We start from the raw sequence: 14,580 nt of genomic DNA on the forward strand, positions 1-14,580 counted from the left end.
AACTTTAAAGAATCAAGATCCCTTTCTTGATACATTCATAATTTAAAGCATCATTTGAGACTTGAATTTACTTCTATCTGATGAAGCTTGGTAAGGCTTCTTGATAATTAAATACCATATTTAGAGAGATTTATTTACTGAGATCATCAGGGATTCAATATTGAATTGGACAAGGGTGACACAGTATATGTCTTGTGTTCAATATGCACATGAGGACAACAAGGCAATTGTACATACAAATATTATCACATAAAGATTTTGTCAGATCACATGACATTTTCGTTACCTGGGTAGCAGTGATGTATTCCTAGATACCTCTCACTGTTTATTATATTAAATGTGTAATTTAATATAATTTCCAACACAACGAGAACCTACAAGGTCATACATATAAGGACAAGTTGATGAAAAATAAAATAAATAAGGAACACTGTAAGATACGTGTACTTAAGAGAATTATGAAACATCATGAGGTACAATGCACTTAAGTAAACTATAGGACACCTTAAGGTACAATTCACTTAATTGAAATACGGTACACTATAAGGTACAGTGCACTTAAGTGATTTTTTTAACTTGCAGCATATCCAAGTGGCTCTATAAATAAAACTCTTGGGCGGTAGCTTTCACTATTAATAAAATTCGATTTGTGAAACCCTAGTTGTAATATATCTCTCTCTCTCACACACGCACACACACACGAACACACACACACACACACACTCAAAGTCTTTATTCGTTGCAGCTATCATTGGGACTGAAGGCACTCTATTCGTGTGGATTGAGTAGAGGCGTTATTCTTCATTCAACGTTCATGATCATTCCTCTGATTCTGCATCAGAGACGCTAATTGCTACAAGAGGTAATTATTCCATCACTCATCTTGCATCATTCGTAAAGATCAGCTAAAGGGAAAATTTTGTTTTTCGTTGTGTTTAGTATCACGGTTCCTTTCAATTCAAAGGTGGTTTAAAGATTTCGTTTACGCAAAGTAAGCTTAATTCGCTTGATGGAGTGAAGATCTCTGAAAAATATTGAAAACAGAAATAATCGCCTTTGGTATATCGATCTTGTAAATATTTCCATATTTTTGTTGCATTATTAAAGAAAATGGTGCTCTGAGCGGTTTAGGGATTTATGGTTCTGGTAATCCACGACAATATTATTTGTTAGAACAAGATTTGTTCTTATCAATTATCTTATTTTTGATGATAACAATAATATGAATTTTGCTTAAGATAATATGGTACTCTAATCCAATGCAATTTCCCTTTCAGGAAATATATAAAGAGTACGCATAATTCAGCGCTCAGAAGATGTGTCTCAAATGGTTCAGCATGCAACATCAGAACATGGTCTGGCAAGACATCAGAAGATGGTCGAAGCAGAATCAGAACATGGGTCTATGGAAGCATCAGAAGAACATGAGATCAGAAGCACTGAAGATCAGAAGATGGTATCACGCTCAGAAGCACTTCAAGGTCAGAAGATCAGAAGATGCTGTGCACCAAGCTGTTTGACTCTGATGATATTCAAACGTCGTATTCACAAACATCAGATCAGAAGGAAGTACACGTGGCAGACTACACTGACTGACAAAAGGAACGTTAAAAGCTACTAAAGGCTACGTCAGTAGACACAGCGTGAACAAGGCTCGAGGTAGTTGACAAAAGCGTATAACATTAAATGCGATGCTGTACGGAACACGCAAAGCATTAAATGCATTCAACGGTCATCTTCTCAACGCCTATAAATATGAAGTTCTGATGAGAAGCAAGGTTACCAATTCTTAACAACTCTGAACGAAAATAAACTTGCTGAAACGCTATTCAATCAAAGCTCAGAATCTTCATCAACTCACTACATTGCTGTTGTAATATCTTAGTGAGATTAAGCTTAAACGATTAAGAGAAATATCACAGTTGTGATTATCGCTTTTAAGAAGCATTTGTAATACTCTTAGAATTACATTAAGTTGTAAGGAACTAGAGTGATCAGGTTGATCAGAATACTCTAGAGAAAGTCTTAGGAGTGAACTAAGCCTAGAGTGATCGTGTTGATCAGTAGACTCTAGAAAAGTCTTAGGAGTGAACTAAGCAGTTGTTCCTGGAGTGATCAGTGTGTGATCAGAAGACTCTGGAAGACTTAGTTGCGGCTAAGTGGAAAACCATTGTAATCCGTGCGATTAGTGGATTAAATCCTCAGTTGAGGTAAATCATCTCTGCGGGGGTGGACTGGAGTAGCTTCGTTAACAGCGAACCAGGATAAAAATAATTGTGCAATTTATTTTTATCGTCCAAGATTTAAAGTCACACTTATTCAATCCCCCCCTTTCTAAGTGTTTTTCTATCCTTCAATTGGCATCAGAGCGCCGGTTCTAAGGTGCAAGCACTTAACCGTGTTTAGAAAAGATTCAGGAAGAGAAAAACGCTTCAGTAAAAGATGGTTGATGAAAGTGAAAAGTCTACACCTACACCTGCATCTACATCTGGCTCTGCTGAGCAATACAACGGTAACAATGGTTATACTAGACCGCCGGTATTTGATGGTGAAAACTTTGAATACTGGAAAGATAAACTGGAAAGTTACTTTCTGGGTCTAGATGGTGATCTATGGGATCTTCTGATGGATGGTTACAAACATCCAGTAAATGCCAGTGGCGTAAAGCTGTCAAGGCAAGAAATGAATGATGATCAGAAGAAGCTTTTCAGGAATCATCATAAATGTAGAACTGTTTTGCTGAATGCTATCTCTCATGCTGAGTATGAGAAGATATCTAACAGGGAAACGGCCTATGACATATATGAGTCCTTGAAAATGACTCATGAAGGAAATGCTCAAGTCAAGGAGACTAAAGCTCTAGCCTTAATCCAGAAGTATGAAGCCTTCAAGATGGAGGATGATGAAGACATTGAAAAGATGTTTTCGAGATTTCAAACTCTGACTGCTGGATTGAGAGTTCTTGACAAAGGATACACCAAGGCTGATCATGTAAAGAAGATCATCAGAAGCTTACCCAGAAGATGGGGTCCTATGGTGACTGCATTCAAGATTGCAAAGAATCTGAATGAAGTTTCTCTGGAAGAGCTTATCAGCGCCTTGAGAAGTCATGAAATAGAGCTGGACGCAAATGAGCCTCAAAAGAAAGGTAAGTCTATTGCATTAAAATCCAATATCAAGAAATGCACTAACGCTTTTCAGGCCAAAGAAGAAGATCCTGAAGAATCAGAATCTGAAGAAGAAGATGAACTGTCCCTGATCTCCAGAAGGCTAAATCAACTCTGGAAGACCAAGCAAAGGAAGTTCAGAGGCTTCAGAAGTTCAAGGAAATTTGAACGTGGAGAATCTTCTGATGAAAGAAGATTTGACAAGAAGAAGGTCATGTGCTATGAATGCAATGAGCCTGGACACTACAAGAATGAATGTCCAAATCTTCAGAAGGAAAGTCCCAAGAAAAAGTTTCATAAGAAGAAAGGTCTTATGGCAACCTGGGATGAGTCAGAAGATGATTCAGAAGATGAGCAGGCCAACTGTGCGCTGATGGCGACAGAAGATGACGGATCAGAATCTACATCAGAATCAGATTCTGAAGAGGTATTTTCTGAACTTACTAGAGATGAGTTAGTTTCCGGTCTAACTGAACTTCTGGAACTCAAGTCTCAGATTAGTCTCAAATACAAAAAGCTGAAAAAGCAATTTGAATTTGAAACAAAGAAGCTTGAGTTGGAGAATTCTGAATTAAAAGAAAAACTTTTAAAATTATCCAATAATGTTGGATCTCCTTCTGATTCAGAAAAATCCACTCCTAGTCTAAACCATATTCTGAAAGAATATGATTTAAGTTTCAGGAAGTTCTTATCTAGAAGTATTGGCAGAAGTCAGCTAGCTTCTATGATATATGCTGTGTCTGGAAACAAAAGAGTTGGCATTGGCTTTGAGGGTGAAACCCCATACAAACTTGAACCTGTTGATGAAATGAAACTCACATACAAGCCATTGTATGATCAGTTCAAGTATGGCCACTCTCATGACATTAGGCACACTTCACATGCACAAAGTTTTCACATAACACACACCAAGAAGCATGTGACACAACCTAGGAAATATCATGAAACTCATATTAAAAATTATCATGCTGTTCCTCCTATTGCTTATATTGTTAAACCCAAGTTCAATCAGAACTTGAGAAAATCTAACAAGAAAGGACCCAAGAAGATGTGGGTACCAAAGAAAAAGATTATTTCTTTTGCAGATTCTCTTGATAACAAAGAAGACAACATTCAACATGACATGACACCTGGACTCAAGTTGCTCTCAACACTTGAAGGGAAGAAAGATTGTCTTCCAAGTTCTGGTTCTTAAATCTGTTGAAGAAACTATGTTTGTAGGAATTCAGAAAAGAAGCTTATTAGTCTTGGAACCATCTCTGATGTTTGCCTCTAAGGCTTTGATGTTTCCTTCTTGAGTATTCTGAATGCTCTAAATGCTACAGAATATACAACATTGAAACATTGATTGTGGACAAATCAAGAAACATCTGTTTTGATGATAAACTTGTTTCTGATAAAACAAAGAGCTTAAGAATTTCTGCAGATACAGTTTTGTCTTATCAGAAGCTGCAGAACAAAGAAGTGAACCTCCAGAAGCTGTGTACATCAGAAGTAATGGATCAGAAGATCATTCAGACTTATATCAGCACACTTCAGAAGGAGTATTTCCAGAAGAGAAACTTGATCAACTCAGAAGCAGTGATCAGAATCTGAAGGCGTAAAGTCTATTCTTAATACAGCTGTCATCTACTTTCTGATGATGAACACGTGTCTGTACGGTTGTACAAAGCGTGCAGTTGAAAAGACGCCGACCTAGGTAACTGTATTAAATCATGTCATTTACTGAGTTCTCTCTCCTAATGTCATTTCTCATTAAATGCATATTAATTTTCTTTTTAAATCTTTTTAAATAACCCGCTTCATCCTCATTCCTTCTTTTTCTCTCTTTCTCTCCCGTTTGAGTATTCTTTTCGTTGTATCTCTTTTTTCAAACCCTAGTTCTTGACTTGATCTCAAAGTATTATCATAATGAATCCATCTTCTCGTTCATCAATCCCTAAAGAAAGAATCACTTCCACACAGAACCGTTTAAGCAAAAATGACGCTCCATTGAAAACTTGCTTAATACCTACGAAAGAACTGGAAGTTCTTTGTGAATCGGCTGTGGATATCAACAACCTCAAAGCAAATGGCTTTCAGTGTGTTGCAAGAATATTTGAGCAAGGATGGTCAAAATATCTTGATAGATTGGTTGGTCCAATTTATCCTGAACTTGTAAAGGATTTTTGGGTACATGCAACAGTTACTCCAACTGCCATTATGTCTTTCGTGCTAGGGCATGAAGTGATCATCACTGAGAAACTTATCAGAAAGCTGTACGGTCTTAATGATGAAGAAGGTTGGGCTGAGTTTCAACCACATACAGTTGACTGGGCTCTAGTTGAAAAACAAATCTCTACAGCTGTTGGAGTTGATTCTCACTTCACAGGCAACTTAAAGCCTTTTTATAAAGTATGGGCTGAGATTATTCTGGGTTCTCTTTACCATAGAAAAAAGATGCGCTGCTCCTCCTACATCAGTCCGACTCACAAGTATACTCTTTTCTGCATTGGCAAAAAGATAGAGATCAACATCTCTCATATTCTTTTTGAGAATCTGAAAACCTCTATCTTTGATTCAAGAGAAGATGAAAGGGCGAAGTACCCTCATATTCCAAGAACAACCATTCCTTTCGGAAGGATGATTTCAGACATTCTGATTGAAAGCAAAGTGGTGGACTCCATCAGAAATCGTAATGCCTCGCATTTTCTTGGAGTAACTCAAGGTCCCATCTTCAATGGTGTTGATCTGTTCGGACTGGAAGTCATTAAGAATGTACCTGTTATGTGCACAAGCTTTCCTGACATTCTGTCAAGAAGAATTGCTGTTGAAGGATTCATATCTTTGTATCATAAAGAACTTGATCAAGTTGTCAAGTTTTACTTGGAAGATTGTGTGAGGAAGCAATCAGACGTTGATCCTGCTTGGATCCGTGGCAGAGTACTTCCATCCAAAGATGATATTCTGAAGAAGGATAAAAAGGAACGTCAGGCAAGGCTAAAAAGAAAGGCACAAGAAGATGAGGCTGAGAGAGCCAAGAAGTTGAGGGTCACCTATGATCCTGACAAGGTGGACTCTAAAGAACGAAGAGATAAAAGGATCAGAGATTCCTTTCGCAGAACCAGATCTTCTTCTTCTTCTGTACAAATCTCCAGAAATGACCTTACTCCACCTCCTTCTGTCCCTAAACCATCTTTCCAATCACCTCCATCTGAACCAAAAGTAAACTTCACTTTACAAAACCCTTCTCCATCATCCTTCTCCTCTCCCATTCTAAACCCCACACCGTTGAGCATTCTTCCTCCAACTCCTTCTGATAAATCCCCCTCACCAATTCCCTTTACAAATATTCCACCCTCTCCTCAATCCATCCCATCTGATACTCCAACCTCATCAATCATTCTCTCAGATATCCCCTCTTCCTCAACCACCGCACCTCCACCTTCTATATCCCATCCATTACCTACCAGAAAATCCCAACCCTACTGTCTTCTCTACCCTGACTACAAATTCACCTTCAATCCGCCTGAACCTGAACCTTCTGCATACCTGGAACTCTTCAGACATGAGGTGATTAGCAGTCTAGACCTTCTGAAGGATGCATTCCTAAATGGTCTGGATGATGGTTCTACAAGAAATCTCTGGAGAAGATTTCGCAAGGATTTTCAAGTAGAAGCAATGGGAGTACAAAAAAGACTAGTGGCTGCTGCCCCTGGTTACCCTGGTTACCTTCTGGAGGGAGATAATGGTATATACTACCATCCTCTCAGAAATTGTGTTGCTGCTGAGGAGAAGCCCTTTGTGGATGAAATGGAACAGTTGAGACTGGCTGCTGCAATGGAAGCAAACCCATGCAGGGACATGGTTATCTGGATTCCTGAGTATCCTGTTCTGCTTGGAGACTTCAAGACCTTATTTGACTTTCTGAGGGAAAACCCTTCTAAGAAAGACCCTAGCTTGGTCATTCCAGAAGTTGTTGACCCACCAGAAGTTGAAGGTCCCTCTGCTCCCAGGAATTTAGCTGCCATTCTTCAGGCACTAGAGATTGGAGACTCTGAAATTCCTGCTGCAGAGTATGGAGATGCTTCTATGCAAGAAGCAGATGCTGAAGATCATGTTGCTGAATCAGACCCTGTTGAGGATATCCCAGCAAATGATACTTCTATGGAAGCTGCAGATCAACATGTCATTCCTGTGGTTGAAAGCGGTGAAGCTTCTTCTGATGAACCTTCTCGTCTTGCAAGGACTCTAGAAGCGATTCAGAGGAGACAGGATGAGCAAAGCTCACTCAATGACAAGTATGATGCTTTCATTGAAAGACAAGAAGGACACAACAACGATGTTAAAGAGATGCTGGCCAAGATCTTGTCAAGACTAGGGCCATCTTAGTTTGAGTCTATGTTGTCTCTCTTTTTTCTTTGCATCTGTTTTGTTTCTGTGCATCTGATTTTTTTTCTTATACTTTTGTACCCATTGGTTGAACCTTAATGAAATCATCTTCTTCCTCCATGTGTTCTGTTTTATTCATCTGAATCTTTTCTATTTTTTTGATGATATGACAAAAAAGGGGGAGAAATACTGTGATAAATGATTTGATTTAATCAGTTGCATTCACTAACAAGAACTGCAAGTTCTATATGGTTTAAGTGTTTTGCAGGTATAAAGAAGTGAAGAAAATCTTCAGAAGCAAACACTAGAAGCAAAACCATAAGAAGCGTTATTCTGTAAAAGGAATAAGCTCATGGAAACTGAAGCAAGCTGAGTGCTGTCAAGCTTCAGAGATCAGAAGCAAGAAAGAAGAATGAATCAGAAGCACTGATAATAGAATTTGAATATCATTGTCTACCATGTTCTGACAAAATTCTATTTGCTCTGATACATATAATGTTATGGCTCTGACACATTATTTGCTCTGATACATTATTTCAGCCTATATGGCTCTGATTCATATAATGTGTTCAAACATACATTTTATGTTCTAACCCGTTCATGCTGACTTTTGTCGTTTAGTTTTTGTTCTGTAACATTTCAGGATGTAGAGATGCTCTGATGATGCTCTGGTACATTCAACAATGTTCTGATACAAATCTAGCATGAAGCGATGTTAGTAGACATTCAAAGTTCTGAAGCTATCCGAGGGAAGCAGAAATCAGAAGATGTGAATGTTCTAAAAAGATCCAGAAAACTCAAGTTCTGAAGCTGTCCTGAATGGAAGCAGAAGTCAGAAGCTGTGAATGTTCTAGAAGATCAAAGAAATTCAAGTTCTGAAGCTGTCCACGATGGAAGCAGGAATCAGAAGCTGTGAGTGTTCTAAGGATCTAAAGAAATTCAAGTTCTGAAGCTGTCCAATGGAAGCAGAAGTCAGAAGCTATGAATTCTCTGAAGGCAGAAGCTTATATGATCGTCTCTACCGAAATAATCAGGGAAGTCTTTTATCAAAGTTCTTCGAGTATTTATTTCAGGGGGAGATTATTTATCTCAGGGGGAGATTGTTAATCTCAGGGGGAGACATATTCATATGCTTATGCTATAGCTGTGTAATTTGTCTTTTGCCGTCTACTCTTTCTGATCGCAAATTCATATCATTTATATATGTTTTTGTCATCATCAAAAAGGGGGAGATTGTTAGAACAAGATTTGTTCTTATCAATTATCTTAGTTTTGATGATAACAATAATATGAATTTTGCTTAAGATAATATGGTACTCTAATCCAATGCAATTTCCCTTTCAGGAAATATATAAAGAGTACGCATAATTCAGCGCTCAGAAGATGTGTCTCAAATGGTTCAGCATGCAACATCAGAACATGGTCTGGCAAGACATCAGAAGATGGTCGAAGCAGAATCAGAACATGGGTCTATGGAAGCATCAGAAGAACATGAGATCAGAAGCACTGAAGATCAGAAGATGGTATCACGCTCAGAAGCACTTCAAGGTCAGAAGATCAGAAGATGCTGTGCACCAAGCTGTTTGACTCTGATGATATTCAAACGTCGTATTCACAAACATCAGATCAGAAGGAAGTACACGTGGCAGACTACACTGACTGACAAAAGGAACGTTAAAAGCTACTAAAGGCTACGTCAGTAGACACAGCGTGAACAAGGCTCGAGGTAGTTGACAAAAGCGTATAACATTAAATGCGATGCTGTACGGAACACGCAAAGCATTAAATGCATTCAACGGTCATCTTCTCAACGCCTATAAATATGAAGTTCTGATGAGAAGCAAGGTTACCAATTCTTAACAACTCTGAACGAAAATAAACTTGCTGAAACGCTATTCAATCAAAGCTCAGAATCTTCATCAACTCACTACATTGCTGTTGTAATATCTTAGTGAGATTAAGCTTAAACGATTAAGAGAAATATCACAGTTGTGATTATCGCTTTTAAGAAGCATTTGTAATACTCTTAGAATTACATTAAGTTGTAAGGAACTAGAGTGATCAGGTTGATCAGAATACTCTAGAGAAAGTCTTAGGAGTGAACTAAGCCTAGAGTGATCGTGTTGATCAGTAGACTCTAGAAAAGTCTTAGGAGTGAACTAAGCAGTTGTTCCTGGAGTGATCAGTGTGTGATCAGAAGACTCTGGAAGACTTAGTTGCGGCTAAGTGGAAAACCATTGTAATCCGTGCGATTAGTGGATTAAATCCTCAGTTGAGGTAAATCATCTCTGCGGGGGTGGACTGGAGTAGCTTCGTTAACAGCGAACCAGGATAAAAATAATTGTGCAATTTATTTTTATCGTCCAAGATTTAAAGTCACACTTATTCAATCCCCCCCTTTCTAAGTGTTTTTCTATCCTTCATTATTCTGTTACACGTATCTCAGAGTTTGAAATTAAAATTACTCGAGAAAAGCTCGTGTGATTGAGACATTAATAAAATTGAGTTTGTTTTTGGACAATAAGGCTCGTTTCATAGATTTGTTCCAAGTGTGATATTTTGAATTGTTGAGTGTTGGTGCTACAAGAGCGACATCAGGGTTTTCACCATTTGTGACATTAACATGGTGTCTTTGAAAATAAACCTAAAAACGGGTGCAGTTACGGTGCATAGATAAAAATCTATGCACCATGCATAGATTACTCAAAATGATATATAGATTACTCAAAATAGTATAAATATTACTCAGAACAATGAATATATTACTCAAAATAGTTAAAATTCGATATTACTCATAATGGTGTAAATATTACTCAGAATAGTGTACTCATTACTCACAACTAATAATTACTCATAATTAATAGATGTGTACAAATAATACATATATTATTCATGAATTATAATATTAGAGAATTTCTTCACCCACCTCCTAACCTTCTTGCTCACCCCTGGTGAATTTACAACACTACCCCTTGTTTCGGAAGTTCATTTCCGAAAAGGTACTTTTTTTTGAAAAAAAGGTGTTTTCGGAAATGAACTTCCGAAAACGTGTTTTTTTTAATATAAAATATTGATTTCGGAGATGCATCTCCGAAATAAAGTTACATTTTCAGAAAATGTGGTGTTTCGGAAGTTCATCTTCGAACTCACCCCCCTTGGAGGAATTCGGAAATGCACTTCCGAAAAAAGGTCTGGACAGAATCAAAATGACAAACAAGAACGATTCGCTTTATTTAATCGGATGAAGACGATGGAGGAGACGCTGCAACAGGTTAGAAAGTCCTGATCCTCTAGAAATCCATACCACATTGTAACTTACCAACATAATAAACAACAACAAAAAACTTATGAGCAAACTATACTTACATCATAGTGGTGTAGATCCTTATCAGCCATTCGCAACTGAAAATGATTAGCACGAACTTGAATTTTCCTTCCCAATTTTCCTTCCCAATTTTCCTTCTGAGACGACGGAGCCGACTCTAGAGTAGCCTTCTGTTTAACTTCGGCAGTCAGGCTCTCGATGGAGATCAGAGCCGAACTCAAGGAAGCAACCGGCGCTGCGACAGATGGAACAAACGGCGCTGAAACAGATGGACGAACAACCGGAGTTGCAACAACAGACGGAGGAGAGGTAACCGGGGCCGGAGCATATGACGGAGGAGGTGGATGTCCGGAGGAAGAAGGATTGGAGGTACGTCCACCGCGAGAGCCACGGCCACCACCACCACGGCCTGATCCTACAGCATTGATGGATGATTGTTGAGAATGTGCAGGAGATGGTTGACTCCGGCGATTTTCGGGATGATTTCCTCCACCGCGGCGAGACATTGTGATGAAAGCAGTAACAAGAGATAGAAAACGTTAAAGCAAAGAAGAAGACTTAGGATCGAAAATGATTTGGGATATTTTGAAAGAAAGATGGGTGAGAAGCTTTTAAATAGGAAAGTGTTTTAGAAGTTAACCGTCTGAGAGTGGTGGGGAGAAGGAAAAGGGAACTTCGAAATTTCAAAAGGTTTTTTATTCTTTTAAATAGGGCGTGGCTGTGGAGCTTCCCAATTTTTGTTACGTAGGCTTTTAAGTAGGAAAGTGTTACCACATTTCTTAGAAGGTAACCGTCTTAGAAGGCTTACGTAGGCACATGTGTCCACATTTCTTACCTGATCAGGGGACGTCATTACAAAAAAATCAAACAAAGGGGTGCGCTGGGAAAGTCAAAGTTCTATGTTTATAATCCAGAAGATGGATAGTGTTCGCGGCGATGAAATCCAAGAATCTACATATTGAAATCAGAACAATCCAAAAACTAAGATGATAAATCCAATACAAAAACACTGTGCGATACAATCCGAAATCAGAACAAAACAAAACAAAACAAAACACGTCAAACAAAACAAAAACACGTTATTCTGCCCGACGAGCGTTACAAAATACACATCAAACAAAATAAAAACACGTTATTCTTCCCGACGAGCGAACTCCTCCGAATGAAGATAATTATACCAATCCTCATCCCACTCAGTATCAGAACCATCAGCGTTGATCACGCCTGAAGACTGAGTCTGCACGTCCGAGCCATGGACCCCTAGGGGACGAGAAGCAGAACCAGTCAAAACCTTCTTCTTCTCCTTCACCTCCTTCTTTGAAGAACCCTTTCTTCCCTTAGCGCCACCCATTCCTGCGTAAAAATGAAGAAAGAAAGGTCCATGAGACCTCCTTTTATAAAAGAAGAAAGGGACACAAACTTCAAAGAAACAGGCACAATAAACAAAGGCGTTAAAAATAAAGTACTTGCAAATTAAAACAGACACTCCCTACCCTCTCTAGAAGACGCAGTCCTGCGTGCTGGTTGATTGTCTGACATGTTCCTGTAAACAATTGAAATCGATTAATATGCGAGACAAAATAAAAAACAAAAAAATTTGAACTTCTGATACATTTCGGAAGTTCATTTCCGAAAACTGGGATGGAGGTGTTTTCGGAAATGAACTTCCGAAACACCCCTGCGATGGAGTTTTCTGCAACTTCCATGGCAGACCCCTAAACCAAACTTCAAACCAAATCAAAATGCTTCTAAACAACCTAAATACTACTAACAACCTAACCATATATCATTTATGCAATTAAAACCCTAAATAACATGCATTTGAATAATAGATCTAAAAATTTCAAAACTTACAAAGTGTTAGGATTGAGGGCTTTTGAATGTTGTTTAGCAGTGTGATTGGAGCCTTGATGCAGCTTTGGAATTCTGTTTGCACAAATTTTCGCCTTTGCCACTTTTTGTTTTGATTTAGGGTAAATGATTGGGGGAGGGGGAGTGTTTTGATAAATCTGCAGAAATCGCAGTATTTCGGAAGTGAACTTCCGAAATAATGTTTTCGGAAATGAACTTCCGAAATAAGTCAATTTTTTCAAAAAAAGACGCTTTCGGAAATGAACTTCCGAAGCAGGGGTATTTTGGAATTTTCGTTGGGGGTGACCCCCCATAGGGAGGTGGCTAAAGAAATTTTCTAATATTATTACTCATTTCTAACTAAAATGTTACTCAAAATAATTTAAATATTACTCGTACGAAACTTATGCACCGTGCATAAGAATATACCTTATGCATATCAGCACATCCCACTAAAAACAATGTCAAATCCGATACCCATATTTCAAGAAAAGTAATTTACCCTTAAATTTATCTCTTCCTTAAATTTTTCGCCACTCTATTCAATATGTTATTTTTTTTTAAGAAGGTGATAAGGAGTAACTGATTTCCTTCATATTACCATGAAATCATGAATCTAGTTGCAAGGACACATTGAAAGGGTAAAAGAAGTTATATTTCACCTCCAATTAATTTGTTTCGTAGACAATTTTGCAATTTATCAAAGATTAATTCAATATTTAATACATTTAATGGGTTGTTGTTGATTGGTTATAATGAATACTGGAAAGTGAAAAAGGTGGGTTTTTGAAGGGAAAATGTGGAAATTTAAATTTTAATGGTGTTGAAACACTAGTGTTAAGACCTGTAAAAAAACACTAGTGTTAAGGATATCAGTGTTAATGATAGTACGGCCCTATGTGGTGGTAGTGATGGTAAAGATAACAATTGAGAAGGGACATGGAGAATAAAAAAAAAAGAGAAGCTTGATAAAATAATTGTATGTGGAGTGGCCTATGATAATATCATGAATTTATTTAGTCTAACGGTTGTTGAAAATGACTCATGGTGAGGGACTTGATTAATGTCCCACTCTAGAAGTCACCTAAAAATTTTATAATATTTTTTATAAATTGTTTTCTAAAATTTATTTATTTTTTATAAATCCCTCACCCATGTACCATTAGTAACAACCGTTAGATTAAGCAACCTTATTATATCTTATTATAGAGGTAGACACCCAATAATTTTTCCTCTTTTTATCCTATCAAACCGACTCATTTGACACTCTTTCCTTCTGAAAATTTACCCTCTCAAGCGTATAATTCATGTGTCTTTCTTTCTGGAAATTTCCCCTCTCATCTTCCCATTTCCTAATCTAAAATTTTTGTATTTAAGGACCAAAAATGTCGTAAGTCGTAACTCAATTGTGCAAATTGTGCAGATTTATGTTAGCTTTTGGACATATAGTTCTCCAATAAACTATTACTTTCAAGTGCAGTCATTGATAATATGTGTATCATAACAACTCGTTAATTCCCCTTTAACATCTCCATCATCATCCAAATTATGTTTTTTCTTTTTCTTGTGATAAATTGTTTTTAGGTTTCTGCAGATTGTAGAGTGAGTATGTTTTATTGGGAAGAAAACATATTATCCTATTGTTATTTTTGTTTTGTAGATGAATGCAAATTTTTTTTTTTTGATATAATTCTATTACTATATAATTTGTATAAATAAAAGTATTTAAATTTGGGATTTTGATTATATTTCTGGAGCAGTTTAATCCTTAGGATTTTCTTTAAAAAAGAGAGGAGAAAAAATAAAGAGAATAATAGAAACAAGGAGGAAAAACTCTCTATGGAGGAGTATACAGTAAAATCTAAT

This window comes from Vicia villosa, linkage group LG6 (genome assembly GCF_029867415.1).
Source record: "Vicia villosa cultivar HV-30 ecotype Madison, WI linkage group LG6, Vvil1.0, whole genome shotgun sequence".
NCBI classification, from domain to species: Eukaryota; Viridiplantae; Streptophyta; class Magnoliopsida; order Fabales; family Fabaceae; genus Vicia; species Vicia villosa.